This window comes from Mus pahari, chromosome 10 (genome assembly GCF_900095145.1).
Source record: "Mus pahari chromosome 10, PAHARI_EIJ_v1.1, whole genome shotgun sequence".
NCBI lineage: Eukaryota > Metazoa > Chordata > Mammalia > Rodentia > Muridae > Mus > Mus pahari.
Window position 1 is genome coordinate 30,216,236 of NC_034599.1, and position 17,829 is coordinate 30,234,064.

Below are 17,829 nucleotides of genomic sequence, written 5' to 3' on the forward strand. Positions count from 1 at the left end.
CTGGAGGGAATGCTGCAGTGGAAAGACAAAGCCCCCATGTGGGAGGTCGATTTCCTTTTAAGCATTCTTGGTACTGATATTATTTGTACTGATACTATTCTTCCCAGAAGAAATACTTGGCTAAGTAATGTAAAAACAAAATGAATGATAGAAATTCATGAGACGACTTTATCTTTTTATATACGTGTGTGTTCCTTTTGTTTATAAGCACCTAAATAGTACCTACCATGAATCATGCTTATCCAGTCTTCATAGTTGCTAAGCTATGTCTTCTTCAGATTAATATTGCCAAATAGAGCAAATGTCCATATTACTAATAGAGACAATGGTTATTTTTAAACACAGGTGAGGACGGTGGTAATTGTAAAACGAGGGCATTTTTTTATTATCGATTAAGTGCTTTTAAATGTATTGCTTTATTATTGATTGCATCTGGGCTTCAGAAGCATCGTTGCATTTAGTTCTCAGGATAGTTCTGTACGATGTCACAGACGAGCACAACAAAGCACAAAGCATGTAAAGGGGTTTGTCGCTGAAGTGATTTAGTTTCAATGACATTCTCGGCTTCTGAAACCAAGAAATATTCACACAGACTAAGAAACTGTGGTTCTCCAGACCAAGCGGTTAGTAGTCAGAGCAATCGTGTGTATGCAGAGTCTGTTACATCCATGTGATGCACCTTCAGACCTCAGAACAAGCTGGTGGCCTACTGTATTGCCTGACAAGTGACTTGCTTGAGTAAATACAGTAAATGGTGGCCCATCAGATGATCTCTGCTACTCCCAGGGCTCAAATGGTCATCACTGCCTTAGATGGTAGATATCCTGAGGGCCTTACAATCAAATTCTCTAAGCACAGCTAAGACATCATACCAAAATCCAAAATCGTGTTGGTTCAGTCTACACTGGGTCCATTGTGGCTGTTGGAATTTTCTCTGACAATGCCAGACCCTTAGAGACGTTGATATACTGTAGCCCATTTTCCTCTTGGGAGGGAAGGAGGAGAAATTCTACCATGGAGACTAAGGGCTTGGCCCACGTCCACACGGCAGACAGGAGGATAATGAGGGGGTTGGGAATAAATTATACCAGACAGGTTTCCCAGTTCTCAGCTCCATGCTTTTTCTATGAGACCATCCAGCCTCAAGTAACTCATTCGTTAGCTGCCTATCCTTTGCAAATATGCCCAGTTCCTTGCTATTCTCTTTCAGACCCTTTGCTTTCTTTCATATTTCAGACAGGGGCTTCTTTGCTGAGCATTGTGAGTGACATGGAAGGTGGCATCTGTGTCTGTTCAGCCCCAGGCTTGGTTAGGGACCTGTCTTTCTCTCTCCTGTAAAACGATCTGCACATTCTTTGCTAGTGCAAAGGAGATGTGGAAAGTCATTTTCTCCAACCTGGTGTATGGGTAAATTAATCTAGCATTACAAACCCTTAACAGCATTAGGTGAGCTGTGTGTAATAGGTTTAGGCAGTGAGTCTCCGGAGCTTAGCCTGCTCAACATAAAAAAGGCCATAGAAATCCCTCTCTCCGTGAAATCCTCCTGCAGTTCAGGAAATATACAAGACAGCAAGTATACAGCCAACCCATTGGAATTTCTTTTGAAAAGAAGAAGGAGGAATAGGAGGAGGAAGAAGAGGAGGAAGAAGAGGAGAAAGAGAAGAAGATGATGATTGCAGAAACAAGCTGTTGATTGCCAGCTCTAACCTCGTTAGGAGGGTTATCCTGCAGTCAAGATTCTGCAGTCATTAGTCACGGAATTCCAACGGCTGGGGGTGGGAGGGTCAGGTCATTTAATAACATTGTCAATATTAAGTTACATCATAAATAATCAGAACTTCCTGCATATTTAGTAGAAACTTTGTTGTATAGATTTGGAAACTGTCCAAATTGGAGACAAGTGACCTCTGTTATTGTTTAGCCCTCTGGGTCCAACTTCATGTGGGGCTTCGCTGTTGTTTTGAACTTTGGTGCTTTCAGCAAAGAGTGTGAAAGAAAGGCCACAAACCAACTGACTTATGGTTATTCTCCCTTCCCCCTTTTCAGCTTTAACTCGAATAATGCTTTTTTTCTTCTTCATATAAATAAGATCAAGTAAAATCCAAAGTCATGGCCAAGAGCTCAAAGAAGAGAAACTGCTGTTTAGACAATATACCGTTAACAGACTGAACCAATTTGGTAACGATACTTACTGTCACTAATTGGGGCACCTTCTGATAGTTGCCACCCCCACCCCCACCCCCATCATTTGTAGCCCAAGAATATTCCAAAGGCTCACGACATTAATCTGAGTTGGCATCAAATTTCAGACAGTAAATTTTGTATTCCTACTAGATAAGGGGACCACATAACTAAGGCTTCATAAGCTATAAGATGCAATATCAATGTAAAGATTAATTATTATGATTAGGACTCCAAGAATACCCCTGAGCTCTTACCCACAATTCAAAGCTCCACTCTTTCTTGCTAACTTGTTTTGTGACCTCTCCTCTGTGACCCTTTGCTCCAACCACAGGGCCTCTCAGGGTCCTGAGCCTTCACCTCCATCTGCCTGTACTCCTTGACTCCTATTCTTACTTCCAGTCCTCTCTCTTTGAAAAGTTCCCCACTTCCTTCCCTCCTTGGTTGAAGCTAAGTTCTCCTTCCTTCTTGAAGGCATTCCTCCTCCACTGAAGTCATTTGCCTGAGACCTGGCTGTGCTAGGAACTGGACACGTCTACTTCAAACTTGAAAGACGGGCTGCCTTAGTTTGGATCTTGAATGCCCAAAGGCTTGATATATCGGAGGCTTGATCGGCAGCCAGTTAGCACTATTGATAGGTGTTGGAGCCTTAGGAGGCAGGTCTAGTGGACGGGAGTTAGGTCATTGAGGAGTGCCCTTTAAAGTGACATTAGAACTCCTGCCTCTTCTTCCTGTCTTTCTCTTTGCTTCCCAGCCACTGTAAGGAAAACTATTCCATACCATGATGCAACTGTGTCACCACTGGCCCAAAACAACAGGGCCAAGTGGCATGCTTCACTGAAACTCCATGACTGTGAGGCAAAAACCAACTCTTTCTTTCATTAAGATGATTTCAGGTATTTCGTTCATCTCTGTTTTTCTAAGACTGACTTTTAGATTTCACTTATCTGTTTGTACGTGGTTTCTTCCACTTAGTTCTCCCCACATCCCTTGTAAATGATGGGATTCCTTTCTTTCTGAAAGTCTATTATGCCAGAAGTGGTGGTGTATACCTTTAATCCCAGCCCACAGGAGGAAGAGATAAGTGGATTTCTGTGCACTCCAGCCCAGCCAGTGCCACATGGTGAGATCCTTTCTCAAATCGAAGACAACACAAAAGGCCCATAAATTTAAAAAATAATAATATAAAGTACTGTGCTGTATTCTGTTGTGCACATTTGCCACAGATTTCTTACCCGTCTTTCAATTGGTGGACATTAAGTTACTTCCATGTCTTAACTATTACGTTGAAATGAGCACGGAGTATAGATACCTGACCAATACTGATTTTAATCCTGTTGGATGCATGCCTGTGTGCATGTGCTCATGTGTGCATGTCTCTGAAGTAGATTTGCTAGATCTTTTCATCAGTATAAATTAATTGTAGAAAATGATGGCTTTCATCTGACATTTTAATACATGATGCATGCCTATAATATATATAAAACCACCCCTATTAACTCTCTTTCTAATAATCCCTTCTGCTTTCATGTCCTCCCTTCCCCCCACTAGAAGTCACAAACAAAAAAGAAAAAAGAGATGAAAATCTGTAATATTTGTGTTTCACTTAATACAATGGCCTCCATTTCAATCCATTTTCCTGAAACCCATGCCTGAAGGAAGGGAGATAGTGTTTCTTTTTATGGCTGAATAAAGTCCACCCATGTGTGTGTGTGTGTGTGTGTGTGTGTGTGTGTGTAAAGGGGGGTACTGTTTATTCATACATTTGGTACATAGTTATTGTGAATAGAGCTGTGTTCGTTGGTGTGCTGTTTTCTCTGCTGTGCGGTAGCTCTGTCTGTGCTCTTTTGAAGAACCTTCACTCATACTTATAGTGGTAACTAGTTAATCTGCTCTGGCTCCTGGCTGGTTTCGGGCAGTTCACATCTTCCCAAGAGCTCTGGATTCACTAATGAAGGACACAGTCACACACACACACACACACACAGAGAGAGAGAGAGAGAGAGAGAGAGAGAGAGAGAGAGAGAGAGAGAGAGAGAGAGAGAGAGAGAGAGAGAGAGAGAGGAGAATGCGTGCACGATACTTTTAATTCTAGCTCAATGGTTGAACACTTCCTGAACCTCCCCGTAGCTGGCACAGCCAGCACACACTCCCCTCTGCAATCCTTAGTTAGCATTTTCTAAATCTATATTTCATCTTTGCTGTCCCAGACCCGGTCAGGGAAGTGGCCCTTGTGGCCACTTGCCCTGATTCTTGCATGTCAGCGGGACCTTAAGTCTGATCTCTCTGCTCCCCTATCAGCTATTCTGTCTGCTCCTCTTCCCTCTTTGTCCCTTGCCTTGGAAATCTAAAAGTCCTGCTCCCATCTCCCTGCCCAGCCATTAACTGTACGGCAATTCTTTATTACCAATCAAAGCCAGCTGGGGGCAGGGACCCTCAGCATCTGGAAGGATGGCTTTTGGGAGCTGAAAAAAGGCACAGCATTAGAACCAATTCCCAACCAATACCTCCATATCAGTTGAATTGCTACCAGCATGTGTAAGGGCTCTTCCCTCCCACCCCTCCCAGCCCCTACCTCCTCACCGACATTTGCGTTCATTTGTTTTCTTGACGATCATCATTCTCACTGGGATGAGATGGAACTTCAGTGCACTTGGATTTGTACATCCCCGAGGGCTAAGAATGTTGAACATTTTTGATATTTAGCTGAGCTGATAGAAAAGACATTCTTACTGTCATGAGCCATTAATTACTGTATGGTAGGAGACCAGACTCTAGACCCTGATGTCCTAGGCCTGCATACCAGCTCTGACACTGACTAGCTGTGTAATGTGGATAAGGGATCTCACATTCCTGTGCTTATTTCTCCAGTCTTATATGGAGCTAATATTTAAGCTAATACTTGCCACCTACCAAAGTATATAAGCACCATAATGATTTTATCTAGCTGTTGAAGTCATCATTGTAGTACGTAGTTTCTACTACCCCGCTTTAAGGTCCAGAAGGATTGAGCTACCAACTCCCACCCAGGTTCCCTTGGATCCACAGATAAAGACACACACACACACACACACACACACACACACACACACACACACACAGAGTCTCATTTTAACCTGTCTTATGGCTTAGTGGCTGGGCTCTTCTAAGCCTCCCTCTGCTAGCATGCCTTTCTCTTTACTTCTTACTCAACATCTCTGAATCTGTCCTTAACTAGTTCCACGGTTACCTTTCCCTTGCTCAACACTTCTAAATCTGCTCTAGCTTAGTTATGCTTTGAATCTCCTGCCTGCTGCTTCAGGCCCAATGGGGAAGCCAGCAATGGCCATTCTACTGGAGATCTCATATGACTGGTGGCTCTATCTCCTTCTGAAGAACTGCAAATTCTTTTCCTGCTCCTTCATCTCCTAGCTTGCCTGCCGGATCTGGGAGTCCCACCTCTTTTATCCAGCATTGGTTGCTGGTATCTTTATTGATTGATCAAGAACTAATTGGGAAACCGGACCTTCAGCGTTCACAGAGAGATTCCTGATCAAAACATCAGAACAACCCCCGATGGTCACTAGTATGTCTAGCTTTTATCAGCCAAGTGCTCTATTAAATGCTTTTCTGGGCTTCATCTCAATTTCCCATTAACTCTTGGTATTATTGTTATCCCTACTTGAACAATGAAATGATATTCTAAGAATTCAAGACTCTTTAGCAAAGGTTTTTTTTTTTTTTTTTTTTTATCAAAGTCAAAAGAGGTAGGTGTCACTACTGAGATGGGTATTGCACCCCTTTAATCTCAGTGCTTGAAAGGTTGACACAAGAGTGTCACAAGTTCAAGGCCACCTCGGGTACATAGTAAGACCCTGTCTCAAAAGAACAACAGAACACAAACAAGCAAACAAAACCCCAAAGCCCCAGAAAACAAGCAAATGAGGTAGAATGAAAATCTGATTGTAGTCAGTCTTTGTTGTCATCTTTGGGGAACTGGTTTAAACATTTACTTGGTCTCCCCAAAGCACACAGGTCCGTCTAGAATTCCCTGGATGCACAGTCCTAGCATCTGAATGTCTTCCCACCTAATTGCTCAGCATCATGGTACCTCTCTTACATTCTTGTTGGTCTCATTAGCATTCTCCCATCGCTTGATTCCAGTGTCCCCTGACTGTACCATTTAGATGACCTTAACACTAAGCCATTCGACAGTACCATTGATGTACTTAAATACGTGGCAAGCCTCTGCTTCTGAGAGGTAAACCCTGATCATAACGAAGAACTTCTGTCCCTGCCCACCCCCAGTCCCGTAATAACTGCTTTTTTTTTTTTTAAAACCTGAAAGCAACATCCATGTCTTTAATCTGCCATTTTCTTCCTGTCTTACATTCTTCCTTAACCTTTTCCAGTTCACAGTCTGGAATCTATGATTGATGATTTCATTATTTTCTTGCCCTTCCTCTGTAGTATTCTCTTCCTACACACCCCTCAGGAAAACTTTAAATTTGGATTGCTCTGTTTTCTCTGCCTGAGTAGTTAAACTTTGATGGAGAAAATCCACACAGGCATGTAGACTGTCACTATAAATTCATAGTCCTCACTGGCAACCACGGCTCCAGTATCAGTAGCCATCTTGTGACCGATTTTTGGATTTCATATTTCAACTCTTATTTATCCTAATGAATGTTCTGAGCCTTTGACACCTTCCTCAAACATTATTCCCACAGCTTGAGTTCATCAAGCAACCTTTACTTTAAATTCATTAGGGGGCTTTAGTTACTGGAGGTTTAAAGACCTCTCACCGGCTAGAACTTTCTGGAACTCCATGTTACTTCTGAGCAGTCTCTTAAACTTTTGTGCTGTAAACACTATTCTATACTTGCTGTAGATTGGATATGGGGTGGCCCTCAAAGAATGTTAGTAGCACCTGTAAGAAGAGATAGGACCCAGTGACAAGTTTTTGGTAACTGGAGCAAAACTTAAAAGAGAATTCTGGAGCCCAAGTGTCTTCCCTTTCAAGTTTTGCTTCTTGGCCCATGACGTGTTGTTGCCTTGGCATAAGACTGTGGCAATGATGATAGTCAATTACTGGTTATAAACTCCTGTCATCGTTACTTTTCTATTGTGACCAAAACATCATGGCAGAGGCAACTTAAAGAAATAAAATTCTTACTTTCAGAGGTTTAGAGACGGTGGGCCAAAGACATGGCAGCAGGAATAGCTGAGAGCTCCCAACTTGATCCACAAACAGGAGACAGAGCGAAACATACTTTGTGTAACCTGAAAGCCCACTTGACATACCTCTTCCAACAAGGCCACGAGTCCTAAACTTTCCCAGTTTCACCAACTGAGGACCAGGTATTCAGACATATTGGGCCTTTCTCGTTCCAACCATGCTGTGAACGAAATAAACTCCCCCACCCGTTTAAAGTTGATTAAGTAAGGTATTTGTTATAATAATGGAAAACTGCCTAAAGCATACTCATCACTTTCAAATTTGTCTCTAGCTTGGATTTAGCCACCCAGTAGAAACTTGTGCATGAGGGATCCATAGTGTTATGGTTTGAATGTTAAATGTGTTCCACAGAGTCTTGTGTTTGAACACTCGATCCCTAGCTGGTAGGACTGTTTTGCAGAGGGTTGGGGGATCCATTGGACACTGGCCTAGCTTGCAGAGGTGGGCTGAAGTTATGCCTACCTCTGGTTGTGACCCAAGCCTGCCATTTCTGATGTGCTAACAGGGCCACTCTGCCATGCCTTTTCTGCAATAATGAACTAAAATCACTCTATATCTTGAGCCAACATAAGTTCTTTTTTTCTTATAGTCTGTTAAGTAGTTTTATCACAACAGCAAGGTTAGTAACTAACACATATAGGTTACCCCTAATGCAAAAGGTTAAAAATTGAACCTGTTATTGTTTTCACAACACATGTGTTCTTCTATGTCCACATGTGTTCTTCTATGTGCACATGTGTTCTTCTATGTGCACACGGTCTATGGCACTTGGGATTGAACCCAGGGACTTGTGCATGCTAGGTGAGTACAATCCGTAGTTGAATCATATTTTTGCTAACTTCCCACTTAGCACTGGGTTAGAAAGTGTGACTGTGATCCACCAAAGCTAGAAGACTATTGTCATCCTTGACTTTTTCAGTTCTCAATGGTCCAAGTTACACCAAATTTTTGTCGTGTTTTTGGAATCTATCCCCATTTCCATTTTTAAAAAAATTTATTATTACTTTAGTCCTAGTTCAGTCTCCTGAACTAGGCGCCTGATCAGGCTGCCTGGCTGGTTCTAAAGCAGCACAATAGTCCATATTTGTTTTTATTACTAATAACAAAGAGCCACAGACTGAGTCTTTTGGCTCATGGTTCTGGAGTGTGACCTCTAAGGGCTTTACTGGGTAGGTAGGGTCCTGAGGGGGCACAGGGATGGAGTAGTCAGAGACCGAAATGTATGTACACCTTTCTCTCTGGTCTCTCTCCCTGCATTCATAGTCACCGGGATAATACCCAAACCTAACCACTCCCCAAAGCACCCACCTATAAATACCAGCTATAATACACTTTCATCCTAATACCTCACAAAAGGTATTAAACTACAACGCACAAAGCCTTGGGGTACACTCATATCATAGCAGGAAGCCTCCAAAGTCCCTCAAACCTGTTCTTGGATCAATGTCAGATGATTGCTTTAAATACAATTTGATTATCTCTCTCCCTCACTCAAACCCTGCAATGATTCCCTAATCCCTGGAAGTAAGCCCTGTATCCTTGGTATAGTCTTTGTGGTTTGCAACCTGGCTTGTGCTTCTTTCTGTACTGCCTTCATCACTTCGTGCCTGGTTCCTTAAGACTAAATCACAAAAGAGAGCTTGAATTTTCCTGAGCTGCATTACTCTTTTTCCTTTTACCCCTTTAACACCGTGCTCCCTGCCGAGATCATCTTTGTATTCTTTATCACTTTTAAGTGACCAGTTCCTTCTCTTTTTGAGGCTAGGTCCAAGAGTCAGTTCTTTTGGGAATCCTTTTATTCTTTTTTTTTTTTTCTGGAAAGAGCCACACTCCCAAACTCTAGACACAGTTGGCTACACTGCTCTTATATGCCATAGTTCATTGTGTGGAAGGCGTGTACTTGTCTGTTTATAAGATTGTGAGTTCTCTGAAGCTTGAGATATTTCTCTATGTAATATTTTCCTATGTACTCTCGTGTCTATTGGTGGCATGGAGTTAGTACTTAATAGTTTTAACACACATGTACAAATGAACACGTGGTTCATGAATGGAAACCCTACAAGTCTGTGGCTGCCCCTCAGGTTTGACTCTGAGTAACAATGGGCATAGTGATATCTGAAAAGAACTGTTAGGTTTGGGGGAGGGAGGTACCCAAAGTCAACTGAACCCCAAAGAAGCTGAAAGCGGTTGCAGTGGAGCTAGGGTCTAGGAGATGAAGAGGACTTTTTTCAGAACACTATTAGACCTCTACTCTATGTGTAAACGTTAGTTTAGTTAAATCTTCTCTTTTCAATAGGAAGGTGTCTTTGCTGAATAAAAATATTTTATTCTATACCTTACCCAAATAATCTAAAACTAAGGAAAAAAAAGCCAGATTTAAGGCTTTTTAAAAATTTTTTCTTTCTTATACTGATTTTCTTTCCAAAGTATTCAGAAAGACCCTGCACCCCAACCAAGGGACAAAGTTGAGGGTTTATTCTTTTGAAGCTCAGTACAGAGTAGCTGTAACCACCAAGTATCATCATTATTAAAACCTTTTGACGTTAAACTGGCCATGGGATTAAAAAAACAAACTACTACTAGTAATTATTGTTAAAAGTTACAATCCCAAGATGCCCAGCAAGTGGTAGGTAATTTTCACAGAATATCATAATCACACGTTTTCACAACCATCTCCTATATAGGAATTGTTTCTCCCCTTTTATATTTGGACAACTAATGTTCACTGAACTCAGATAACTTGGGGAAAGGTCTATCGGATGAGTTGGGAAGACGATGTGGCCAAAAGGCAAGATGCTTACACCAGGCGACACAGCCTTTTCTGATCTTAGAACTTTGTCACCTGTCCCAGTGAGGGCAAAATGAGTGAGCTGGGGAATCCAAGGAAGCTCCCTAAAGAACTAAACCTAGGGATTTGTGAAAAGGCAAAGGGACGTGTTTGGGAGTTGGAATCGCAACCGCTGGGTCACTAAGGAAGAGCAACACAAGGTGGTTTCTCAAAAGGTGGGCGGGCGGGGCGGGGCATGGGCGGGAACCCGGGAACGTGCAGAGAGAGCACCGGTCAGGAATGCCGCCTCTCCGGGGCGAGCGAAGGTGAGGGGAGAGTGAGTGCAGATCTGACGGGAGCCTCGGTGTCTCGCTCAGGCAGCTCGTCCTCCCGGGGTCTGCAGCACCGGAGCCTTCGGCTGCACTTGCCCGCAGCGGTGTCGGTGCGGACCGGGCGGACAGGTGGCGCGCAGGCGCCAGCGCTCGGGGCGTCCCCCCTCGGCGCAGTGGTACGGCCCTGCCCGCCGCTGATCTGGCAGGCTGCGCGCGCACCCCGCGGCGGGGCGCGGGCCGGGGAGTCCTGGCCTCTGCCGCCCGCCTCTGACTCCGCCGGTGTCCTCCTCCCTCGGCTCTGGTGCCGGCGCCCGCGCGCTCCGCGGGGAGGAGCGCGGCCGCGGGGGCGCGCCCCGGGACTCCGCCCCCCAGCTCCCCTCCCGGAGCCCGGGTGCCCGGCTCGCGCGGCTCGGTACGAGACGGGGACCTCGCGCCGCCCCAGTGCCCCCGCCCCGCGTGAGAGGCGCCGCGCCCTCCGGCCGTCCTGCCCGGTGCATGGAGGGGCCCGTTCGGATCGCAGCCACCGCCGCCGCCGCCGCCGCCGCCAGCGTGCGGGGGGATGACCTGGGGGTGGCTCTCGGAGCCGGCTGCTGTGCAGGAGGTCTCGGGGCTTAGCCAGCCCTGCGGAGAGGTGCGGGGGTCCCTCGGCAGAGTCTCCGAGGGTGGCCCGGGGAGAGCTCCGGGCCGCGGGGCTCGGGAGCGGGGGGTCCTGGGGAAGCGGAGGCCGGCTTGCCCGCAGAGCGCTGGGGTCTAGGGTGGAAAGGCAGCCCAGGGATGCCCCGCTGCCGGCTCACCGCCTCTTCCTTGGAAGCGCAGAGCCACCTCGCAAGAGGAGGCGGGGTGAGGTGTCAGTGACACGCTGAGGTCTTCTTCGGTGATCTGCCAGGGCAGGTGGGATGCAGCGTAGCGGGGAACAGGGGGCGCCGGCGCTTTTCCCAAGGGAGTCTACGCTGTCGTCCCTCTCAATCCCCGCAGAGTGCTGGAGAGAGACAGTGATTTATGTGTAAGGAGAAGCAAGAGAAATTTCCTGCACAATGTATCTTTCTCTGCCTTCACAGACTCAGTGACTTCCCAGCCCCAGGGAGTGTATTTTTCCTTCTCTTCTATAAAGCTTTCTGTGGCTCGCATTATCATTTACTAAATACTTTAAATACATCGCTATTTATTTCAGCCTGCAGCTTCAGACCTTTGTTGCTTTCTCTCCACTTTTAGGAATTTCAGTAATAAATCACCGAGGGGGATAGATAGACTCCCTTGCCCTTCGCTTTATTGTTCTCCCCTAACGCCACCAAATCAGGTGGAAGGCTCTCCAGAAAGGAACTCTCTACAGAATGCCTGCTTTTCCTCAACGGGACCACAGAGGGTGGCAGGTGTTTTAAGGGCAGGCTGTTCCCCAGTTGGGCTGTCAAATTTAGGGAACCTCATTAACAGAAAGACAGCCTTTGTGTCCTAAACCAGACACCTTGGGAAACAGGAGGTTGGACTAAAAGGTAACGTGAGATTTTGTCTCAGGCCAATGCCAGGGAATGATGAAAGAGGCTGAGTTAATTCAGAGCCCATTCCTCACAGATTCTATACTCCTCGAATTCCCAGTGGACATTTAACAGAGCTCAAGGACTGTAGTCACAAGGAGGTGGGTAGGTCGCTGGAGAAGAGGTGCCTTAATTTTAATATAGTTCTAAACATTCTCTTACTTTTAAAATAACTTTAACTTTCCAGTCTGTTTTTAGATGAAAATGTGGGCTATAGAGAGTTGAACTTTTAGGATAAGATGAAAGAAAACCTTCAGAAAATTTCAAATTAGTGTTAAAGGCTTCTTAGCACCTTAGAGAGGCACTGAATACTGTAGACTCTGTTATGCACATGTTGAAGTAAATTGCCACATACTTTTAGTTATATGAGAAGGATGGAGAAAACCTGTTTCATTTTGTAAAGACGTGCCTTGGGTGTGTGTGTGTGTGTGTGTGTGTTTGGCAATGTGCAAAGGAGAAACATTTATATTTCTATAAAACACACAAATGTATATTGTTTAACTTTCTTGCAAAAACTCAGATACAGTATTTGGAAAATCTTTCTTTGAATGGTTTAATCACCTAGCAAAATCAGTTGCTAGAGGTGCTGCGCTATTGTTTGTGTAGTAACTCACTAGGGATGCTTTGATTGACTGCTGTGGTTCCCATCAGCCTCTGCTGTGCAAAGTACTTAAACAGTACTGATTTTCAAGCAGGAAGTACAAAGAACCGGAGGATCTGACATACACTAATCTAGCTTGTGTAGGTTGCGTCCTGCATCTCCCTTACCTCTGGTGGATTTTGCAGGTGGCTTGACTTTTTTGTGGGAGGCTTTAACTTCACTTTAAGATAGGACCCTCCCCTATCCTCAGGGCATATATAGAGCAGTGCCCAGGGATAGAAACTTGTGTCGTAGGGTGGTGCTCCACAAGGATCAGGTAAAGTGTAATAACTGGTTCTTTTGCTTCCCTCTTGTTTTCCCACTTGGTGTGTGCACTCTCATGGCTCTCTCGACAGTCCCTTTCTTTTTTTCTTTTTAAATTAGGCAGTAAGGTTTTTGTTCTCTGGGGTGGTTTCTTTGGAGAACAAGTAGACTAAAATTTGATGAATGTTTCTAAGTAAAATACTAGGGAAGTGATTTCAGGAATTAAACAATATCTTTGTGAAATCAAAGATACAAAGGATAATGAGTTAGAAAATTGGTTTTAATGTGTGTTATTAGTTAACATGATGTGATCAGCATCTCTACTATGTAGAATTATAGCTAGGACAGTACAATTACCTACCAGATAGTCATTCTTTAGCTTAATAACATTAATACTTAATAAAAACTAATTCAAATAGGAATTTGAACTCTAACTGTACTTCTTTGAAAGAGTTGTTTTTAATTTCCAGCTGTTTTATTTGTTTATTTATGACATGCTTTTTTCAAGAGATTTTTTTTTTACTCACCTAGATTGAATTAGAAAATGTTACATTGTTTTTATTTACACTTTTATATTGTATCCAAATATAATATAGGTGTAGGTGGCCTGCATCCACTATGCACAGGAGGGGAGGGCTGTATTTGTTTACTGTTAAAATTAAGGGACTGGGCACAAGAATATACTTAATGTCACTTTTAAATACTGGAATCCTGGGTTACATTGAAATGAAAAGCTGTGGGTTTTTTATTGTTGTTGTTTTTAAATCCTTCAAGTTTTCTCTCATTGTTTGGGCACTCTCCCTCCATTGTCAGGCTTAAAACATACAGTATCATTGTCATCTGTCCCTTGAATAATGGTCCTGAGGTGATATTATTAATGTGGCTTTTTAAAATCAAACTAATTATACTTGCCTAAAAGAGCCACATGTGTGTGATTCTAGCTGCCTGGTGCCTTTTGAGAGCCCTGGAGACAAGCTAGTGAATAGAGCTGAAAATTCATGCTGTATTTGATTAAATGGAACAGACTCGCTGCTCCTTACCCCAGCAGGGGCTGTGAGATCTCTTGATCCCCGAAGCGGCTCCTAGACCCTGGGAATTCCATTAGCGAGCACCTGAGGAATTTCTGCCCTGCAGTGCCTTTTTTGTATGTGTGTATGTGTATGTGTGGAGAGGGAGCAGCACTGCACAGTGAATGGGAGGGGGAGTAGAGGGGGCGGAGAGCAGGCTGCATTAGAAGGCTCCATATGTTAGCAGATCTAAAATCAAGGCATGACTTAACAGCTTATCTTGTAAGAGAAAAGCCCAACCCAAAGGCAGACTGCTAGTGGGGACTTTATTACAGGCAGGGCTGTGGTGGTGTGCTTTAGCACTGAAGCGAACCCTAGTGTAAGCACAGAGAGGCGCTGCTTTCTGCTCTCCTTCTAAGTTCAAGCGTATACATATTTGCAGCCTTGGTAAGTGTTTTTGACTGCTCTTTGGGTGAATATGTGAAAGGGTATTACATACAGTGTGCTTTTGCCTATAAGGGCTGGTGTATTGTGTAATAACTTAAAATTTGAGAGCAGAGTCAGGCTTTTATGGCAAGTTAATTGCCTGTGCAGAAATGAAATGCTTGTTTGAATGGGCATATTTTAGTTTATAGCTTTGTTTCCATCTGATCTTGTTCTGTTTCTTCTTATTATAGAGCTTAAATTCATTTTGCCTCTCATTTCTGTTAGCATTTAAAACGATTCTGTTGGCTTTCTAGTATTTTGAGCCATTGCTCTTCCAACTCGCCAGCAGCCCCAAGTCAATGAAAATAGAATTTCCAGAACCATTCTGGGGCAGATTTGTGGAGAAGCTTTGGTGTATCTCCTTCTGCCCGCCTCTTGCTCTGCCCTCGATGTACTTGGGAACGACTTTATTTCAGCGTCCTAGTCCAGTTCCCTTCTTGTGTACTTTTCTCAGAGGACTGGTTTGGAGTTTGTGGGTGGTATCCTTAATTGATTCTCATCTTCTGGGAATGTGAATCACAGAGTGAACAGTTTTAAGCTCATTTCAAATGCATGTTTGATGGCTGCTGCGATATGTTTTATTGCTATCTAAAATCATGTAGATAGTACTGTTCTTTTTTTTCCCATTCCCATGTAGCCCTGTACCTTACAATACCACATGTTTAGAATATAAAGAACTGCCCCCCCCCCCCCGAGCACATTTACTCCTTTTCCTCTGTCACCCTGGACATGCCTTTTAAGAAGTAGATTAAACTCTGAAGTCAGCGCCTGTTTGCCTTCACGGTTTAGTTGCTGTATAATATATTTTGATGGCCAGAGATAATTAAAAAACAGACAAACAAAACACCATTATAGAACATTTTGTTTTGCTGTGTGTGAGTTGGAATATGAGTAAGCGCATTCAATTCTGAATGCCAAGGATGTGCCTTTTAATAGAGAAGAAGAATGTGTTAAGCTGGTTACATTATTGAAATTTAGGTTACACATTCTGCTCCTTCCCTTGCTGGAAGCTATGTAGTTGATTTTATTTTTATGGTACTGTAATAGATATTGAATTAAGGGGTTGACATGGAACTTGCTTTTCAGCTACTCCTCTTATTGTTTATGTGAGTTTAGGCAATGGTCTTGACCTAGCTTTGGATCCTTTGTCTGTAAAATGGGGATTAAGTGGATAGGATATCTTCCCTCCATGGGATTAAATGAGTAGAGGAAAGTAAAACATTCGGCAGATAGTAAAACTTCTAGAAATGTTAGCTGCTGTCATTTTTATAGATTCCTTCTGCGCCTGTTTGTGCGTTACTTTGGTCCAAAAATGATTTCCTTTTAAGTTCTAAATAAGAAGGAAGTCTTGTAAGTTTGTAACAACGTGTCCAGTGTAATTGCTACAACCTCATATGTTAACTAGTTCTTCAACTTCCATTTGAAACGTAGAAAGCCTTTGGAAACAATGCATGGAACTTTTTCCAATCTAGGCAGAGGTGTGCCCAAAGGTACACTCCTGTGTGCAGCAGGTAGCCAAATGAAGTTAGGTGAGTACATTAGGTAAGCACTTACCTGTCCCATCACTAGCGCTTCAGTTGCATTTAGTTGTCTGGGAAGATTCTTCCTCAGCCTTCCCCTCCCCCTGTAGGCAACAGCTATGCTGCTCATCTGTTTTGCCATAGGGTCATTTTGCCTGTTCTTGAACTTGGTGAAGAAGAGTCATACAGTGGCTGCATTCCTGAACGAGTCCTTATCCTTGTGCAGTTTACCCATGCTGTTGTGTGCAGTACTTATTTATGTGTTTCAAGTTGTTATAGTCTTTTGTGTGTTTTGAAATTTATTTTATTGGCATCTGGGGTATATGATCACTGGCAGAAAAAAAAAGAAGAAGAAAAATAGCTTTTCTTTATACATATTATTTGAAAACCAGATCCCAGTGGTTATTTTAGGAACAAACAAGCAAACCAACCAACCAACCATGACATCTTTTTTTTTTTTTTTTTTATAAATGTAACACCGAGTTGGAGGTAACTCAGTTACCTTTGTTTCCAATTCCATATAGCAAGTCCTCTGATACTATATTCATTTTCTGTTTGTGTTTTGTTTTGTTTTGTTTTTATTTTCTGGAGCTGAAGGAAGGAGCTTCGAGATAGAGAGAAGGGAGTATATGAGATAGCTTATGGCTTTCCTGTTTGGGATGAAGTTCCTCGACCAATACTTAGAATTTAGCAGAAATAACAACCAACTCAACTCTAGGGTCCTGCTCGTTGGGTTGGAAATGTAACAGCAGAATGTTTACACACACATATGTGACTTTGTGTGAAGACACTGCTTTTTGATTTAAAAGAAAGTCTATCAAGCATTGAGGGGAGGAGAGCTAATCTGCTCTGCCCCGGGAGACGTTGAAGAACAAGGCCACACAGTTCTGTTGTGGAGAACAGTTTTACCCGGTCTGAACAATCTCCGTACGTTGAGACTCTCTGTTTATGTTCTTTGAAATTCCTTAATATGGGGAATGAAATTTATCTCACAAGCAGTAAAACAGAAAGCAAAGTAATAACAATGGATATGAAGGGTTTTTTTTTGTTTGTTTTTTGTTTTGTTTTTGTTTTTCTCCAAAACTTGATGGGGACCGTAGTTGAGGGAATCGTTTGTACTGTGTTGTTATTAGAAATGTTGATTGAGGGTTTTCTGGATGTTTTGCTTGGACATTAGCCAATCTTTTCCCCTCAGGAGACATTGTATTTTTCAGCATTTGTGAGTTTATTAAATCTTTCTATTCATAGCTCCTTGACACAGGTCATTTTTTACAGACAGCCATGGGGTAGGAAAGGATCCCCCTGACTCCCAAGGAGCCTGTTATGGCCAGGGTGTCATTAGATCTGGGGACAGCTGTAGTGGCCATGTGTGGCTCATTTATTTCAAATTGTGTTTCAGATTTATTTTAGTTTTTGGAATATGAATGTTTTGCTTGCATGTATGTATGCATGTGCCCCTGGAGGGGGTTGTCAGAGCTTTTGAACTATAGGTACCACTGGTGGCTGTGAACCACCATGCGGGTGCTAGGAACTTCCTCTATAGAAGTAGCAAGTGCTGTCTCTCCAGCCCACATCTTTTTTTATACAGGCAATTATAGATGCAGATTATGTTCCAAAGGGAAGAACTGACCAACAAATAGAGCCACCTCATGTGCAGCATGTCATTTGAAAGGCTGTGGATCCTTCTGTTCTATTTGTATATGCTAACAATGATGTATAAAGAGTCTCTTTATTGGGTAAGAGACTGGACCAGTGACCTCTAAGAACCTTTGTGCCAGGGTTCCATGAAATGGGTTTACATAGTGCAGATGGGCCACATACTTGACATAGTATGATTTCAACGGTGTGTGTGTGTGTGTGTGTGTGTGTGTGTGTGTGTGTG

The 17,829-nt window shown here is 43.3% G+C and overlaps 1 protein-coding gene across 2 annotated transcripts in view; it reads left to right on the plus strand.

Moving 5' to 3' along the window:
* Positions 1 to 10,435: 10,435 nt before the first annotated feature.
* The window catches only part of Cdon (cell adhesion associated, oncogene regulated), an 88,791-nt gene continuing 81,397 nt past the window's right edge, over positions 10,436 to 17,829 (plus strand). Inside the window, exon 1 of one of the 2 annotated variants that reach the window (XM_029543243.1) lies at positions 10,436 to 10,492. The gene's annotated coding sequence lies outside the window, so the exon portion shown is untranslated. Of the gene's footprint in view, positions 10,493 to 10,867; positions 11,130 to 17,829 lie in introns of those variants that run through there. The other variant, XM_029543242.1, reaches the window with a different exon arrangement.